Genomic DNA, 14,756 nt, shown 5'->3' with positions numbered 1-14,756 from the left:
ATTAGTAGAAATTCCGATATACAAATGCCTGGGGTATACCACCGAACGATCTTATTCCCATTGGAGGGAAGCATTGGAAATAGCGAACCCGCCAGAATCGGAAAAAGAACAATTGTGGTTAACCAGGGTACGTTACTCATCGTGGATGGAAAAATATTTTAGCGGGGGGGAGGGGGGGGGAATCTTAATACCCCAACTCATACTCAATAGAATTGAGTATGAATCTTTGAGTATGAGTTGGAAAGAAAACGATTCGATTCTTGAATCTCTTTCTTGACCGATGAATCAATAAGCTAGACCCATACTACGAGTCGTCTCAGCTCCCGGATAGACGCGTACACTCGAGGAATCTGTTGGACAAGCGGATTCACGTCTCTTACAACCTACACAGTCTTCTGTTCTAGGAGCAGAAGCAATTTGATTGGCTTTACACCCATCCCGGGGGATCGTTTCCAATGCATCTGTCAGACAGGCTCTTACGCATTAGGTGCAACCAATACATGTGTCATAGATCTTTACTGAATGTGCCGTCGAATTTGTTCACTCCTATTGGATTGACGTGTCAAAGATATTCTCCTGTTGGGGTTGTTGAGGTGTACCTACCCTCCCCCCTGCCCCCTACCCCTTATTTTCCATTCAATCAAATCTAAGATTTGTATTGATTTGGTTTTTCCGCATCTACCTACATAGACACTCCGTGGGTGGAACTCTCCCATCATCCTCGTGAAATGAATGGGTTCTGCAATATGGGGAGGGACGGTACAAGACAATTTTAAGGAACGGGATAGGTAGGGATTCAGATAGGTATGACATAATTTTTCGGAATGAAATGCAATTGTTAGGGGGAAAACGACAGCATTACCAGCTGGATGTGATACACCTGCATTGAATAGCGATTCGCCCAAATAAATAGCGTCATCGACGAATCAATTACCATTTTAACAAATCAAATTGATCGATACGAGTCGATCTTCTATTACGCTGGATGACCGAAGCAATGGATAACCCAATAGCAGCTTCGGCAGCTGCAACGGCTATTACGGATATTGAAAAGATTTCCCCCTTCATTTGTTCATTGTCAAAGAAATTGGAGAATGCTACGAGATTTATATTAATGGCATTCAGAATCAGCTCAAGACACATCAGTGCCCTAATCATGTTTCGACTCGTGATTGATCCGGAAAAGCCAACGCGATAGGGATAAGCACCTAGAATCAGTCCATGTTCGAGCATGATGTATTAACACCCCGGAAACTTAATTGGTTAACCTACGAGATGAGTTTACGAGAAGTTGTAATTAATTAGAAAGATGGGGAGTCATCTCCAGACGACGAAGCAGGTTCTTCGTCGGGTCTGGTTATTCCTTCACCACGAGCCATTGTAATCGCCCCTACTGAAGCCACTAGGAGGAGGATAGAAAGGAGTTCGAATGGAACCAGAAATTGTGTTAACAATTGGTATCCAATTCGCTGGATGTTGTTTTTTGAGACTCCCCCCACAACATCCCTCGATGGGTCGATTGGATTTATATCAGACCATTTCGTATCTCGAATTGTAGTGGTTGATAAGATAGATAGACCCGTACAAGCTCCTAAGGCAATAGTATCTCCCATATTCCAGGAAATGGTTGAATTGGAATCTACTGGTTCGTCAATAACCGTTACGGCAGACACGATCGAAACATTTATAGCTCCTACATAGATAGGCGATTGTGCGGCAGCTACAGAATCGGCATTCGGTACGAGATATGGGAGAGATATACAGATAAACACCAGTCCCGATGAAGAGGCGGAATAAACTATATTAGCAGATAATACCACTCCTACACTTCCCAGTAGAATACCTAATTCGATTAGTATCAAGACAGATTCATAAATTGATTCAGGTAGATTCATTATGCCCAGTTATTTTGATTCTCCCATCTCACTATATTACTATTCAATAACGACGTGTATGTGTGTGACCTACTTATGTAGACACACCCCCCCCTATTGGTAGAAATAATTGAAGGAGGGATATCTCTGCATAGCAGAGATATCTCGATATTGAATCATCTCCGACTTACTATTTTTTCTAACCAGGGAGTCGGTCTATCTTCCAAACTTCAGACGGAGATTCAATTGACACCACGAGTGACAGTTCGATTATTGGGATCTCCTTTCGTGACTCCCCCAGATGAATAACTCAGAGTTGGAACTACTTGAATTGCGGAATCCTGGGAGACAGAGAGGGGCAAACGTCCCGGAGCCATTTGATCATAATTTGATTCGTGACGATCATAAGTCGAGGGTTCATACTCCTCAGTCATTGACAAGCAATTTGTTAGGCGGTATTCGACACAATTCCCACAGAAGATACGAACTCCGAAATCAATGCTATAACTTCTTAATCGTTTTTTTCTGATGCTTCTTATCAATCTCCGGTCGACGACAGGCAGGTTAATCAGACATACTCGGACACGTACCTCACAAGCAATGCATTTGTCAAATTCAAAATGAATTCGTCCACGGAATCGTTCGGATGATATAAGTTTCTCGTAGGGGTATTGGATAGTCACAGGTAAACGATTCAGATGGTCTAGAGTAACCGCAAAACCTTGACCAGTATACCTCGCAGCTCGTATTGCTCGTTGACTATAATCCTGGAATCCAGTTACCGTGGGAAACATGTGATAGATAATCCTGGGGGAGTTCCTTAGTTTCTAGAGATTGGATAGATTAAAATCGGGGTGACATTGATGTAAACTATGAGGGGAATATCTCATTTTAGAGATGGTAGTCGAAACGAAGCTGTCAGCAACGGATTTCCCGGAGCAACGGGCAGAAGAGATTTCCAGCCGAGATCTAGTAATTGGTCTATTCTGACTCTAGGTAATGTCCATCTCGTTGCGATAGAAATGAATAGGAATAGATAAGACTTGGCTGATGTGGTAATGACACCTGTTACTGCATCGAATACATCAAAGGATTCACTGCTGAGAGTCCGAAAGGGAAAAATTTGCCCTAATTCTTGAAGAAATGGAATTGGTGAATCCCATCCACCCGGATAAAGGACTGTTACAAACGACGAGGAAACCAATGAATTTGGGTAAGAACCAACATAGAATGAACCAGATTTTATACCTGAATATTCGGTTTGATAACCCGCTACCAGTTCCTCCTCCGCCTCTGGTAGATCAAATGGCAACCTTTCACATTCTGCCGATGGGGATATGAAGAAAGCTATAAAGCCTATAGGTTGACGCCGCAGATTCCATCCCAGAAAACCATACTTAGATTGTGTTTCAACTATGTCAACCGTACTTAAGCTATCAGATAATTATAGTCGACGGTACAATTGCTATTACCACCTCTGATTCGAAACCGTACATGAAATTGGGATTTCATACGGCTCCCCATAAGTCACCCGAGAGGGGGATTGGTAGTTAATCACTTCCTTTGCGCGACACCCCCCTGAGGAGCGTCCCAATCTCAACCAATGGGATTCTGTTTGCTACAGGGAGTGATAGCTTCTGAATCCATCTCAACCTTTTCAGTTATTTTTTGATATAATTCGGAATCTTCCACCGTTTCTCGGTGGAATGGGATTTACCGATACTTCTTTTATATCTCCACATAGATGGATCCCTACCTATCTTTATTTCAGCCGAGAAGAGGATTAGCCTGAGGATTCCTATGATCCCAATCCTCTTGAGACTACTACGTAAAGGAGATACTCGCATATATCAATAATTTTTTCCGCCAGGGGCAGAAAAATCAAACCGTTGAAAGGATTACTTCGTTCCGGATAGTCATAATCTAAGTAGATAGGAATATACTCGGGATTGGGATTTTCAAGATGTACTACCTAGTCATCCCTACCGAGGCTAAGTCTTTATCCAATTAAAGAGAAAAGAGATTTTATTATGCAACTTTTTTCTCCACCCTTCTCACAAATCTCTTGTGTATATTAGTGTTCCTGACCATCCACTCCCGCTCAATCCGGAAAAGAGGTTCAGTCCCTTCTTGTCCCCGCTTCAGGCCCTGTAAATCTATCCCGTACCTGGGGGCAAACAGTGTTTACTGCTCGGACATGCTTTCACTCCCGTACATGGGGGATGGGACTCGATTCACTCGCTGCAAGACGCTGTTCGATCTCACCCAGATGACTATCCAGTTGTTCTGTCAAATCAGTGAAAGATTCTTCATTCCGAATCTCTATATCGGAATAACCCTCTTCCCATCAATCTTATTCAGCGAGTCGCACGTGGGGATATGGATAGTACACATGGGGCTGGGGGTATTTCGTAACTAATTGATTGAGCAGCAGCTCTAAGACCACCTGGAGGGGAATATTTATTATTTGAACCATATCCTGCCATAAGTAGCCCTAGGGGAACGATACTTGAGATGGCGATCCAAGAGAAAGCACCTATACTCAGATCAGCTAGAATAATGTGCTGCCCGAAGGGTATCACCAAGTGGCTTATAAAGACTGGTATGACTACCACAGCTGGTCCAATATTGAATAGCCAAGTATCGCCCCTGGCTGGAACAATATCTTCCTTCAGTAGGAGCTTGACTCCATCGGCCAGGGATTGGATAATTCCCAAAGGACCTGCATATTCAGGTCCGATACGCTGTTGTACCCCCGCAGATACCTTTCACTCGAGCCGTACGATAACTAATACTCCTACTGTAATTCCTACGATAAGGGTGGGAATGGAAATCAGAATCCAAATCAATTCGGAAGAATCTCTCGAAACTCCCAATTTGTGAAATAAGTCAATCACGCGTTCCTCGAAATTTTTTGTACCAATTGCCGTTTCGGCGATCAACCTCCCCCATGATGATATCTATACTACCTAATATTGTCGTAATATCGGCTAGTTTCATTCCTTCTACCAATTGAGAGAGAATTTGCAGATTTATGAAGCCAGGCGGACGAATCTTCCGTCTCCGGGGAGAAACACTATCATCTCCAATCAGAAATATCCCTAATTCCCCTTTGGGAGCTTCCACCCTTACGTAATGCTCCTGCTCAGGTAATTTGAAAGTGGGAGAGGATTTCTTACCGACAAATTGATAGTCAAAATCATTCCATCCCATTTCCTTTCGTTGCTGACTAAGGCGTCGAGATTCCAAATTTTCATATGGACCTCCCGGAAGGAGTCTCGAGGCCTGTTGAATTATTCTTATGGATTCTCTCATCTCGCCGATTCGTACCAAATAACGGGCCAATGAATCTCCTCCTGTTTGCCATTGGATCCGCCAATCCGATTCGTCATAACATTCGTAGTGATCCACCTTGCGAAGATCCCATTGAATCCCCGAGGCTCGCAACATGGGTCCGGATAAGCCCCGATCTATAGCTTCTTCCCTACCAGTGACACCTATCCCCTCCACTCGTTTCAGAAATATAGGATTATTTGTGATAAGTCGTTCATATTCATCGACTTTTGAGAGGCAATAGTGGCAGGAATCCAAACATTTATCTAGCCACCCATATGGTGAATCTACCGCTACTCCCCCGACGCGGAAATAATTATGCGTCATTCACATACCCGTAGCAGACTCAAGTAAATCATAAATCATTTCCCTTTCTCGAAATGTGTAGAAAAAAGGGGTTTGTGCACCGACATCCGCCAGAAAAGGTCCGAGCCATGACGGGTGGGGAGCTATTCGACTTAGCTCGAGCATAATAACTCGTATGTAACTAGCTCTTCTCGGTATTTGAATATTTGCCAACTTCTCCGGCGCATTCACTGTTATTGCCTCGGTAAACATGGTGGCTAAATAATCCCATCTCGTCACGTGGGGAAGATACTGCAGAATCGTCCGGTTTTCAGCAATTTTTTCCATCCCTCTATGTAAATAGCCAAGTATTGGTTCACAACCAACGACATTTTCACCGTCTGGAGTAACAATAAGTCGAAGGACACCGTGCATCGACGGGTGGTGGGGACCCATACTCACTATAACTGGATCCACTTTCGTAGGAGGTATACCCATGAATTATGTTCCTGGTAATTTTTGCAGACCCTAGCTTCGGTAGAACTGGATTTCTATAAATTGGAATCGGCGTCTCTTCAATCTCCGAATACCCAAGTTGCTTATTATGTTATCGTATAAAGTCGGATCCTTTTTGGATGAATGAATTAAGAGACGCTTGCGTCTTCCCAATAATTTCCACAAACCCCTCTGAGAGGAGTAATCCTTGGAATGTGATTTCAAATGAGAAGTGAGTTTCGAGACTTGATCGGTCAAGTAGCATATTTGAGACTCAGCAGACCCTGTATCCCCTTTCTCACAAATCAACGTCGAATTGGTAGATATAGCCTTATCCGTAATAGTAGTAATAATAATTGTTTATCGAATTCATTGTATAGGATTTGCCTACTAATTCGGGTAGTATTGGTCCGAGCGAGGGAGATGAATACTCCTATAATCGGGGAAATCGTCACTCAATAGATTCGGTTATCGGTGGGAATTTGTTTCCCACCAACGAGTAGTTACAGCTCCGCATCTGATAAGTAAGGTAGGTATCTGCCCCTCCTTCTATCACACACTTGATTGAGATTACCAAGATGTTAGTAATATTAGTCGAGCAAATTGTCGAATCTACGTATTCTCCCCCCCGTCTCAAATAATGGGATACATGCGTATTCTGGGCGTGGCAAATCGACTTCCATTATTTGTGTCGAAGCGGAATCTGTTCATACAAGCTAATTCTTCTAAGCGATAACTGGGCCAAAGGAAACGTTTGATTTTCTGAGTCCCACTCAGGTCGCTAGACTCTTCACTCTTGTTCATCCATTCCACTCCAGAAGGGTAGCCCAAAGGGTCCCTTTCGGATTTCACGGAGCTCAAAATCAATAGGGATCTGAGAAATCGCGATTTGCGACGATGTCTCGGAAGCAGGAGATCTTCGATGTTATGGAGATAGGAGCGATTCCTATTCCTCTCCCCATTGATGAGTGACAAACGCAGCATGCACCCGCCAAATATATTTCTATTCAATCTTCTTTTGAATCTGTTTCGAAATTTCAGTGGGATACTAACCATTTTATACATGAGAATCTAATCATCGAATATTCGCGGTAAACGATGGGCTGAAATAACAAACAAATCATCTAGAATCTCGCGTTTCTCTTCGTTGAGAAAAAGATTCAACAAATCGCAATCTATACCCATATTGACACAGAAGGAAGTAAGATCCTGCTCATTTTCTAATACGTTGATGAGAGATATCAAATCCCTCAGTCTTTATAATTCTCTTTCTAATGCTTCGGATTCCCATTTCCATTGAAAAATATAATAGTGACTCCCCCTCTCTCTTAGAAGTATTTCATCCGAATCAATCTCTTCTTCCTGTAACCCGTAATCCGTGCCTAATCTCTGAAATCTTTCATTTGGGGTAGCGGGAACCCTCTCCCACAAAATAGAAGTCCCAGGTACAAATTTCGATCTTGTTTCGTATACATCCTTTGCTTCCGCGGGATCCGGAATTACCCACAACACCAAATCGGATTTCGGATTCAACTCACGTTCCGGATCAAGTATTCGTGGATGAGAAATTCCCTTCCCTGCAATAAGTTCTCTGATACGATTCCCTAAACGAGTTTCCCTTATCGCCGCATTCCACCCCGCCGGAAATTTTTGTATATCTACATCTCGTGAGGAATCAATAAAACTATGTAACAAATAACTGTATTTACGACGTTTATTGATATTTCTCACTCGATCTCTGAGGAAAGGGGTTTCAGTATATATGGAATAATCGTTTTGTCTATCACGAAATACATATTCATGCTCGGCGAGAAAACTTCCCCCGATGCTTCTGAATCCATATAAATTTTCGATGTCCGATCTCCATCTCTTCGGTGCAATTTTTTGCCATAACTCCAATGACAGGTTGTACTTGTCGGGACAGCCTAACAAACTCCCCAAATCATTTGCATTCAATTCCCAAAGTTGTTTGGAAAGTCCCCGCATCGTAGCAAAATTATTAATATGTTCATCGATACCATACCCACGTACAATCCCGCCAGTTCTGTCATCGGGACATCCCACGGAATCGCTCTTTCCCCCGTCATGTTTACCGCCATCAAAAAATTCTGGGGTTTCCCCTCCCCCTTTCGGATAACAACCATGATCACCGCGCGGATAATTCCAATCTTCCGAAGCATCATCCAGATTCTCATTATCCTTACATCCCTTCCGGTTATCGAGATACCCCGCATCCTTGCTATCTTCCGCAATTTCCATCAAAGAATCCAAATCCAGGTTGTTTTTCATGCTTACATGCCACAGAATGTCGTGAATGTGCGCCTGAGACGGTAATCCTATAGATTGATTATCGATAACTCGCGGTATTCCCTCCCTAATTCCGGAAATAGCTAGAATTGGGTGGTTTGCATCCCCATGAACCCCACCAACTTGATTCGTCACTTTCACCAGTTGCACCCGAAATCTAGCAAAATTGTCGAGATAATGAGCAAAAGCTCTATTGACTCTTCGAAATAATCCCGCTACTAGTAGAAGATACTTCTCAAACAATTCTGCGACCGATATGCGGGATCTCAAATAAATTCCCTGAATATTGACTAATTTCGTTTGGAATCTCAAAGAACTAGTCAGATTTGTATTAATTAGTCTGTCATCTATTCCCGGTTTACTAAAACGGAGTGATTTGGTGCTACGCCCACCCCCGCCAACCCCTTCGGTTAACAGATTTCTGAATGCATGCATGTCTGATTCGGGTTCGGATTTGGATCCACCAACGGTATCTTTTACTGGTTCATCATCGGTACCCGCAAAGTATCGGGATTTATTATCAATGGGAATTGATGTTTCATCTATTCCACCAGTACCTGGTTCACCGTGTGACGGCCCCTCTTTCCACCCGGTCCCTGTATCATTTGGAATATCTCCCCCAACAAAATCGGTTCCACTCCAATTCTCCCAAATCCCTTCAATTTTACGAAGGAAATTCAATTTCCCCAATGGAAACCTTGCGGATACACCCAATTTGGAGTAGAGACGACGCATTTGCCTAGTCCGCAATGCGAGACTACGTCTCAAAATTCTCATCAATTTCTTCCGGATAGGTTTCCAGAAGGAGGGATCTTTCTTAATAGTTCCAAAAGGTACATCTGTTTGGAATCCCCAAGCTGTTAAATAGCTAGATGGAGATTTTCCTCGCCTCAATCTATTTTTTCTCCCCGATTCCCGAGTCTTGAGATACCTGGGATTCATATCATTTTCCAAAATGGTTGGGCGCCTCCTCCCGCGAGTACGCCAAGGCTTCAACCGGAAAGGATACAAAATCTTTATCTGAAGACCCTCCTTCAACCAACGACCGGGTAAACGAGTGTGTGAGAATCCCTCGCCGTCGTAGGTGCATTTGATGTGGGATTCTTTGCGCCACTCACTCCAATCCTCATCCCATTCGGGAGCTTGAAAAAATAAAATACGACCGAAATTCTTGAGTGTTATCAATACAGGCAGTTTCACATATTTCCGAAGAGTCGATTGCATAACCAATAATAAACCCCGCCCCGTGTGGATGGAACTCACATCGAACCTAGCTGCTATAGCTGGGCGGTCGGATTTCGCTCGCTCCCCCTCTCTCGAGGATGAAAGAGATATTAGTTCCTGTTCGGGTTGGGTACTAGTTTCTCTCCTCGCGTCACCGGCCGATTCCTCAAAATCTACACCAGTTAATTCTCCGGCAGGAAATCGAAACGGAGTGGGTAGTTCCATTAATCTAAAGAAGAGAGGTGAATGTGCCTTATCTTGAAATACTTCCCAAACCAGTGTCTTACGTCTTCTGGAGCGCATAGAGCCTTTTATAGGTTTCCGACGAAAATCAGAGCTTTTTGCAAAACGTTTGACCAGTCTGCGTGTTTTCAGCCGCGTCTTCCCGACGCTGATTGCTAAATTTTTTAACTTTCTGTTACGAATATCAGTTGACCCACCCGCGACATCGAACCTATTATCATATATTAAGTGAGTATTGCGGGCCAATTCCTCCGACAGTTCCTCAATCTCGAGGATCGAACGTATTTTTTGTTTTGAAGAGTCAAGTCTTTCCCCACCAATTAGAGGTACGTCTAGCAAGCGGATCCAATCGAAGGCACCACAATCATCTCTGAGATAGGTGAAGAATAAAGCTAACTCTGTCGGAGATGAAGAAAATTTGAAGACTTGATCCCAAGTTACGGGGGTGGAATCACCCTTCGAAACTGAATAGTTTGTTTCTCCCACAACATCTTCAATCACGGCATCATCCGGTGTTTCGAACATGAAAATAAATATTTGCAAAGCATTTTTAGGTAATGCTTCCCGGGGAAGAGGAATCTCATTGCTTCTCAACTCTTTATACCTGATAGACACCCAATCCCGAATCTTATTACCGGAATTCAATTCATTGGCATACTCGTTGTTGTCAACCGCTTGCGATGCCAATGAATCAGACAGTATCCAGAATGAATCCGAGTTTGGAATCCTAGCACGACATGAATTATTCAAAAATGGATCATAAATCTTAGGTAATTCACCTCCGTTATCAGCCAATCCGGTCCTTCTTTCCATCGCTTTCCAGAAGATAGGCTCGGTGTCTAGGAATCGAATTCGGTCCTTTAACTCATTATTCAAATCCTTGTTTTTCCTGAATTGGTTCAAAATCCAGTCTTCATGCAGATGATGAGCTGGAAGTGGCATATCCGAATCCTCTAACGAGGTTCCTAACTGGTCTCCAAAGATCGACAAACTGGGTAACGCCGTGAGAGCCAACCGCTGTTTTCCACTAGTCAAACATTTGCTGAAAAAGTGATTTGATACTTGCTTCTTCACTAAGCTATCGCCGCCGAATCGGCTATTCTCTATATATCGTAAAGGACGATTTGGTTTGTATGGGTCGAACAAGGACGTGGGCCACGACTTGAAAATCCATAGCATCGAATCTGACAACTCCCGGAGATTGTTATCGAGCAAGACAAGTTCGTCTTCAAAATTCTTGGTGAAGAGAGGTACTGGAGCCTTACCCAAATAAACCAGTACATTAATGAGAACAACAATACTAAAAGTTTTGTAAATGACGCGTTTCATCAGCAGGTAGAGTATGGGTGAATCATATTCTACGCGAACCAGAAGTAATCTGGACAAGTAGCTGAATGACATATGACCGAGTGACCAACCCACGAAACTACTAATCAGAAATGTTATGTTGTTGCTATATCGAAAAATAAATAGGTGAATTGGTCTCGCCAATACGGGACTTGGTAAAAGAATTGGATTTAAAATCTGGAAAATGAAACTATCCAAGAATATATTACCGATTCGAAAGTCACTGAGTGAATTGGTCGGACGTAGAGTTCGATAATCCGGTAAATCCTTGGTTCGGAACCAGTAAAATAACATGTATGGTACTATTGGGACAGTTACAACATGTGGTTTCACTATCAATGCATATAGAGGTGAACAGAATATTGACAGAAATATTAGTAGCTATCCCATCATCAAACCACTCAAAGCGACGGTACCACTAAGATTCCCTCCCAAAAGAAAAGCTCTTATGGATAGTATTTGGGAGGGTCCAACGGGTAATGTTGTTAGTAATCCATAATATAGTCCGAATATTATAGGTGGACCTGCCACCTTCACCCGAGTAAGCAGCGAAACCTGCAGTAGATACAACGACATTTGAACGCTTTCTACGTTCATAATTATTTCCTTCCCATATTTTTCAGTTTTTTTTTTTTCCCGTAGAGTGCCGGCAACCTCTCCGTACCACTCCCGTAGCTAGCACAGCAACTCCTTCGGAAAGGAGTCGATGGATTTCTTAATCATGAGGAGACAGAATCCCATGATTAAGAATTTGGAGACGTCTCTATGCATTTCCCTCAATGGTCACTTCCCGTCACCCAATAATTCTATAATTTAGTGATTTGTTACCATCTGCTTCGACAGGTTACTCCAACCCAGACGCCCCGGATTATTATTACGCCGTAGGGGACGAGTAACAAGTTCAAGCACATCCCTCGCATTAGTGGATCCATGGATTTGGGCAAAGGTGAACTCGACAGACCATTTTGTATCAATACCTCTTGCTTCTAAAGGATTGGCATGAGCCATTCCAGTAATTGCTGAATCAGGTTTTAATTCATGCATACGCTGTATCTGGTTATAATTATCCGGTTTTTCCACGATCCGTGGCATGAGTGTACCCATCTCTTTGCAAGTATCTCGTGAGAAAGATGGCTCGGCAGCTTGATATCGTTTATCCATGTAGGGAATACCTGTTTCGTAGACAACCATTCCGCAGCGAATTGGGAATCTTGCTATAGAAATTTCTGATAGATTATCTCCCGTAAAAGATATAGATTTACCAGCTGCTATCTCAAGATAGTCTCTCAGACTCTTCCATATCTCATCCTCCCTCTCCTTCAAACCCTGAGGTTCCATATTAAAGGCGGAACAAATCTTTTCTATCCAAGCACGCGTCCCATCAGGACCAATAGGAAAAGGTGCTCCAATTAACTGGCATTTACGACGCCGCATCAGAGTCGTCGCTGTACGGCTCAGAGAGGGATTCACGCCGCAAACATACACTCCCTTGCCTAATGATGGAAGTTCAGTATATCTCTGGGAGGGTAACCACCCCGATACCTGAATGGATTGACGTTTCGATTCCGGATTCGGTTGAGAAGCTACAGTTGAAGTTAGAGATCCAAAAAGAACTGAAGCATGATTCTTTAATTTCCGTCCCTCCGGATTAGCCCCCCCCGCTTCCGTCGTCGCAGTGTCAACACCCCCAACTAAATCCTGTTTCTGTTCGTGTCTAGATATGTCAAATTCCGGACACCGATGCGTCGTGGCAGCTGATACAGTATCCTCTCCCTGAGTAAAAGCATAATCCGATCCATTGGCCCGCGCAACTACAATTGGTACTCCAAGTTCGTTTTCTAGCTTGGGTGCTATGCCTTCTAGGTCCGTCTTTGTTATTTCCGTGGTACATGTGCCAATCCAAATAATGACACTAGGGTTTCTATCTCGTTTTATTTGGATACAAATTCTCTCCAATTCCCCTTGATCATTTAATTGGGCCGAGACGTCCCCCTCTTCCGACTCTGCCATTGCATAACGAGGTTCCGCAAGGATCGTAACTCCAAGAGCGTTCTGTAAGAAATAACCACAAGTCTTTGTACCTACCACTGGGGAAAAGCTGTCTTCGATCTTTTGATATAACCAAGCCACACAACTAATGGGGCAAGAAGTGTGATAATTTCCGGTTTCACATTCAAAAGTGAGAGTTTCGGGAGTCTTCGTGAAAGGGTTTCCTCAGAAAGGGTACACATACAAGAAATTTGCAGTTTCGGTTTCGAATCATCGTAAAATCAAGCAGAATATCCTGTTGAGTTTGCTGGGCATTCCTCTGCCCCCCACCATCGGGATTCAGATAGAAATCGGAGAGCAGACTGAATAATTCTCTATCTGGAATTTCCCTTGGCACAACCCCTTCTGGTCGAGACAATATCTGATCCGCCACATTGGGATGGAAATCACAAACATAATTGAGATCTGATTGACATTCAGCCGTTTCAAACAATGTTTTCCCCTTCACCCTCGAGACCCGAATGTCCTCAATGAGAGGCAACACTTCCAGCACAGGCATCGGGCAGGCTTCTACATGTTTATCAATGAGATCTCTCCTAGATGTCCGATTCCCCACCAAACCTGCTAATCGCAATGGGTGGGTATGTGCCTTCTCCCTAACCGACGCAGCAATACGATTTGCTGCAAAAGGGGCATCGAATCCATTATCCGTGATAATAATGCAATAATCCGCATGATTCGATGGAGCGGCAAAACCTCCACGGACTACGTCCCCTAAAACGTCGAATAGAGTAGTATCATATTCATAAGAAGCATTCGATTCTTTCGATGATTTAACCGTTTCTCCCACTACGTATCCCCCACAACCAGCTCCCGCAGGTGGTCCCCCTGCTTCAACACGATCCACTCCGCCATAACCCTTATAAATGACATCCTCAGGCCACACATCTTCATAGTGGTAATCCTTCGATTGCAAAGTGTCTATAATGGTAGGTATCAAGAATCCCGTGGGGGTGAAAGTACTATCATGTTTCGGATCACATCCAATTTGCAATACCCGTTTTCCGCGTCTCGCCAAAGCTATTGATATATTACAACTTGTTGTTGACTTACCAATTCCACCCTTTCCATAAACTGCTACTTTCGTTTCGCAAAGCTCCGATTCATTTTCTTCATCCCGACTATCCCCCACTTCCCCCCCCCTCCCCCTCACGTTCTCTTTCCCCTTTTTTCTTCATTTTTCACCCCTTATCCATACTTTCCCCCCGTAGACTCATTCATTCCATTTATGGATTCAAGTTTATGGATCCTCCACCCGCCTGCAATTATTGATATCGATACGGATCGTGGGGTTCCATGGGCGGGAGAGTATCTTCTTATTCATTCGGATTGATGATTGGTATTATTCTACTGCTAACTGCCTTCGTTTCTCTTGTCTCCTAAGAGTTTTTTTCTTCTCCTTTCCAAGATATTCCTTATACCTCTATAAGTATCCTGTGACTATTCTACTATGTTTTCCGGAAAAGGAGAAATAGAAACTAGTGATTGGTGATCGATCGATATGCATCTTGGGGTTGGGGGGGGGGCGATCAATCACGACCAAGATCAACCATGACCGAGATCTTCCACACCAGCCCCCCCCCGATTCGTAGGCTCTAT

This window comes from Dipteris shenzhenensis, unplaced genomic scaffold (assembly GCF_047967505.1).
Source record: "Dipteris shenzhenensis isolate YYH24624 ecotype China unplaced genomic scaffold, Dip_SZ_1.0 scaf0517, whole genome shotgun sequence".
In the NCBI taxonomy this organism is placed as follows: domain Eukaryota; kingdom Viridiplantae; phylum Streptophyta; class Polypodiopsida; order Gleicheniales; family Dipteridaceae; genus Dipteris; species Dipteris shenzhenensis.
Note: the sequence above shows the minus strand (reverse complement) of the source record.